The following is a 5867-nucleotide window of genomic DNA, read 5'->3' on the forward strand; positions in this document are numbered from 1 at the left end:
TTGAAATATTATCAAAACTATGATAGTATCTCAATAACACTGTATACAGATCTGATGCTTTCATGGCATAGGTTAAGCAGTATTTATGTATTTTTAAATAAATCCTTTGCATAAATCTGCATAAATCTGTTAATTGTGGAAGCAATTACATTTAATCAGTTAGAAATATGAACATGGTTCATCTATGGCTGGCTGTGAAACTATAGCAAGAGTCAGTTAGTTAAAATGTGAGATTAGTTTACGTATAATAAATTAGATTTATTGATATAAATATATAATTCTGATTATTGTGCATTTAATACACATCTGATTCGCGGTATTAATACTAATACATGACACCAAAAAATATTATTTGTTTAGGTATGACTGATGTTATATGCATCATATGTTTATTTGTTAAAACTGTGTAATCCAACTGGATGAAAATCTTATATGCAATTAGAATATATCACTTTTCTAGTGTATTTGAAAGTTGCATCTTAAAGTACTTTACAAAAATAAAAGAAAATACATTTAAAAAAAAAAGTAAAACACATCAATCAGTCTAAGAAGAATTTACTGTTAAAAAAAACTATTATAAAAATAAATCACATAAAAGCTACTCTGAAAAGTGGCCTTTAAAAGGATCTTAAAGCACTTTACAAATATAAAATAAAATACATAAAAAAGAATGAAACCACATGTCAATTTAAGAAGAATTTGATATAAAATAAAAAAGAAATTACAACAAAAAAATAAATAAAATAAAACAACAACAAAAAAATCACATAAAAACTGAAAAACTCTGAAAAGTGGATTTTTAAAGTTGCATCTTAAAGCGCTTTACAAAAAATAAAATAAAATACATAAAAAACCAAAGAAAACATCAGTTAATTTAAGAAGAATTTAGTACAACATAAAAAAAAAAACTTGCAAAAAAAGAAATAAAGAAAATCACATAAAAACAACTGAAAAGTGGCATTTAAGAGTTGCATCTTAATGCATTTTACAAAAATAAAATAAAATGCATTAAAACTGAAAACACATCAATCAATTTGAGAGGAATTTAGTACAAAAAAACAATTACAAAAAAAAAAAAAAAATCATATAAAAGCTACTCTGAAAAGTGGATTTTTAAAGTTGCACCTTAAAGCGCTTTTACAAAAAATAAAATGAAATAAAATACATTTAAAAAAAAACAAAGAAAACACATCAGTTAATTTAAGAAGAATTTTGTATAAAAAAAAAAAAAAAAAACTATTACAAAAAAGAAATAAGGAAAATCTCATCAAAGCTACTCTGAAGAGTGCCATTTGAGAGTTGCATCTTAATGCGCTTTACAAAAATAAAATAAAATACATAAACAAAAAACACAAACCAAAAAAAGCATAACAAAATGAAAACATCAATCAATTTAAGAACAATTTAGTATAAAATAAAAAAAACAAACTATTACAATATTAATAAAATTAAACAAAATCACAAACTGCTCTGAAAAGTGGCCTTAAAGTTGCATCTTAAAGCACTTTACAAAATAAAATAAAATAAAATTCATTAAAAATGAAAACACATCAATCAATTTGAGAAGAATTTAGTATAAAAAAAAACAATTACAATAAAAAATGACATAAAAGCTACTCTGAAAAGTGGATTTTTAAAGTTGCACCTTAAAGTGCTTTACAAAAAATAAAATAAAATACATAAAAAACAAAGAAAACACATCAGTTAATTTAAGAAGAATTGTATAACGAAAAAAGAAGAAATAAAGAAAATCACATCTACTCTGAAAAGTTGCCTTTAAAGTTGCATCTTTAAAGTGCTTTATAAAAAATACATAAATAACATAAACAAATAAAATACATAAAAACAAAATGAAAGCACATCAATCAATTTAAGAAGAATTTAGTTTAAAATATATAGTACTAAATAAATAAATAAATCTGATAAAAGCTACTCTGAAAAGCGACTTTTAAGAGAAGATTTAAAAACACTAAAACTGGATTTACTGCTGAACTTCCTGAAGGTTCACTTTATAATTTCCAGTTAACAGAAGACTTTATTAAGCCTTATATTAGCCTATATAATAATCATGTATTATCATGCCTTTTTAGTATGCATGACCTGCATATTTCCATATGCATATTGCTGTGATACAAATGGTATTAGAAACTACAGAATAGAATTGTATAATAATTATAAATAACACTTTATTTTACAGTGTCCTTGTTGCAGGTTACATGTACTTACTATAATAATAACAGTAAAGAATGCGTAATTACATGCAGTAACCCTAAACCAAACCCTTTAGTAAGCATATGTTGTCAATTAGTTAATTAATGTTGCTCAGTAGTTAAATGTACAATTACACTGTAACAAGAACACTGACGTGTGAAAGCACATTTCATGCACGTTCAGTTTCCGTATGCAGTGATTTGTGAGCAGTCACTGTTTCCGCTCTAAACTCATCAAAGTGCCACGTTGAGTTGAAGCTGCTTCATAGTCTGTCTGTTTTGCCGTTGCTCTACATGCAGCTAAAATGAGAAACTCTGTTTTATTCTTATCTGTCAGCACAGATCATTCACTTTGAATTGTTAATTTGTTTTTTTTTCAGAGCAGCAGAAGATTAAAATTGCCACGATAATCCTGTATAATTATGCATTTACATAAACCCACTTTAAGCTGTAAAAATAGCAGCCATCAGGCCCACTGCGCTGACACGCTGACAATGAGAGCGCAACCTGCAGCCAACACAGTTTACAGCTTCGGCGCTGCGACGCCAGTAAACACACAACTGCTGGAGTGTGTCTATGTGTCTGTGTGTGTGTGGGTGTTTATTGTGATTGGGAGTTGTGGCTAAAGTCGACACAGAGTGGGCTTCGCTGTCTCTTTTTGGTGACACGCACAAGCGATTGCTGAGACAAAGGGCTTTGAGCTGCCATCTACTTCTCTGAAGCACATGAGCAATGGCAACTGAGTCACTCAACACAGACGCAAATAACCTGCGCTGCCGATGTCTCACACAAAGATCGCTCGGCACCGCTGTGAACCAAAGGTCAGAGGTCACAGTGGACACATACACACGGCATTTACACACGTGTCCAGGCGGCAGCCACTATAACTTATGAATGATGCAGGAACAATTTGGCATCTCGTGGCTGTAAACACCAATATGGAAATAAAATATGTGACCCAGGAAAACACAAAAACAAAATACTTAAGTAGCACAGGTATATTTGTAGCAATAGCTAAAAATACATTGTATGGGTCAAAATGATCAATTTGCCAAAAATCATTAGGATATTAAGTAAAGATCATTTCCTACAGTAAATATATCAAAACTTAATTTTTGATTAGTAATATGCATTGCTAAAAACTTAATTTGGACAAATTTAAAGGTGATTTTCTCAGTACTTTGATTTTTTTTTTTTTTTTTTGCACCCTCAGATTCCACATTTTCAAATAGTTGTATCTCAGCCAAATATTGTTCTATCCTAACAAACCATACATCAATGGAAAGCTTATTTATGCAGCTTTCAGAGTTTAAAAATTGACCCTTATGACTGGTTTTGTGGTTCAGGGTCACATATATGACATATACTGTATATTGCACTTTATCAAGAGTGATATTACCATGTATGTTACCTATAAGGTGAAATAATTGTCACATATGTACATTCTCTGAAGATATAGGTTCATAACATATACTGTCTAAAAGCCCATAGAACAATGTGTATATGTATGTAGCATAATAGATAAATACACTGCCGTAGATATTTATATACTTAAATATGTAAATATTGCAGAAAAATAGCATTTTTCCTCTGGCAAAATAAAATAAAATAAAATAAAATAAAAATGTCTGAAATCTAAATAAACTGCACAATCTTCGAGCTTTTGACATGGTAGCAGACCTAATACACTGAAATGAATGAATGAATGAATATAAAAGTTATTTTGTAAATAAAAAAAATAATAAAAATGTACAGTAGCAGCCATATGTGTCAACAATATATATTATTTATATATGCAAGTAAATTAAAACACATCCACACAAAAAATCTGTATGTTTTTGTAGTATTTTTTTTTAGACATGTATCTTTTATATTTACTTATATAATATCAACATGTATTGATGGGTCTGAAAATACATGTCAAAAATGAATTGCACATGCATAAATATTTGTATGAGCTAGATATATATTTTAATCTTAATCTAATAGATTTAATATATATTTTACTTCATATGACAATATATTTTAATATATGGAAGTTTGATATTTGGACAATGTTGAATATTATGAAACAGAGCATTACAGGTTTTCTCAAATGATGGTACAAATGTATTTATTTAAATATTTTTTTTTATATATACTGTATATAAAAATGACAATATCAAGTTTTCTAAAGGCTGTATTTATTTTGATAAAGATGCAGTAAAAATAGTAATATTATGAGATTATTTTACAGTTTACACATGATCCTTTAGAAATCATTCTAATTTGCTGAATTGGTGCACAAAATATTTTTTGGGGAAAAAATGTGAAATTTAAATCATATAAATATCTTTGCTGTTTTTATTTAATGCGTCCTTGCTGAATGAAAGTATCACTTTATTTACTTTCTGACCCCAAACTTTTGAATGGCACTTCACGTAACTAACAATATCTGTAAATGGATTATAATTGGATTGCTTTGGGCTCCAAGGTGGATCATTTTGTTCTGTACAGTCTGTAATTTTAATATCAATTTGCTTCTTACTACTGTTTTTCTGCAGTGAATTTGGTTGTAGAATATGTGATCAAAATAGGTTTGCAAGGAAAAAGTGACTTGTGGCCTCAGAACTACAGTAAAAGGCAAAACTGATACTACATGAGCTTGATATATTCTTATTTTAGCATCATATATTACTTTCCAATGAGAAGTTATATGCTTCATATGCTGTTTAATGATTCCTACTTTACTCATGCTTGGAGTTTGTGGTCCGGATGAACTCGCCCGGTGTCATTTCATCCCAACTTAATGAGTCTGTTTGCGTTTTCATCATCCAGCAGCAGCGATAAGCTGCAAATCCCTGTCGTTCCACACACTCTCTCTCATCTCTGAACTCTCAGATTTCTGCCTCTTATCACTGCTCCGCTCAAGCGTACCGATTCGCCTCACAGGTGAAGATTTCACACGCAGGTTAGGACTCATCTCCAAATCCACAGAGATGCAGCCGCAGATACGGCCGCCATGTCGTACCGCCAATCCTGATGCTGGAAATGATGCACTGTGGAGAGGAATGTCAAGTTTTAGTTCAGACCAAACATCTGCATTGTCGTCATCCATGGATAGACAACAGAGATGGGCACCAAATTGTTATTTGTGTTCTTTTTGTATACCCTAGTGAAAAGTAAATACATTTATTTCATGCTACGTATACTACAAATGCATTTACATATTATGTACTTAATAAAAATACCCTGCAATCGTACTTTTAGTATACTAAACTGGTGTATTTAAAGTCTGCTAAATTGGAACAATTGTGTGGAAGTAGTGCTGAATTCCAACTAAAGATATACTTGTATTTAATTAAACTGAAGTGGTAGTTTAGGTACACTTATTTTGCATTTGAAGACCGATATTATTTAAAGATCATACAATCCTCATCAATAGTGGCATTAAAATAGTGGCATTTAGGCTTTTTAAATAATATTAAGAAATGTGCATAGTGCACAGTAGTGCTCCAAATAAAGTTTAATTACAATTTTTCTATAAGTAAATCTTGAGAAAAATGTCAGTAAATATGTTAATAAATTTGAACTAAACTTAGTATAAAATAAATGCATTGTAAATCTATTACTTTTTTTTACTAGGGCAGGATCTTACAGAAATTCTACTGTTGAATA

This window comes from Labeo rohita, chromosome 6 (genome assembly GCF_022985175.1).
Source record: "Labeo rohita strain BAU-BD-2019 chromosome 6, IGBB_LRoh.1.0, whole genome shotgun sequence".
NCBI classification, from domain to species: domain Eukaryota; kingdom Metazoa; phylum Chordata; class Actinopteri; order Cypriniformes; family Cyprinidae; genus Labeo; species Labeo rohita.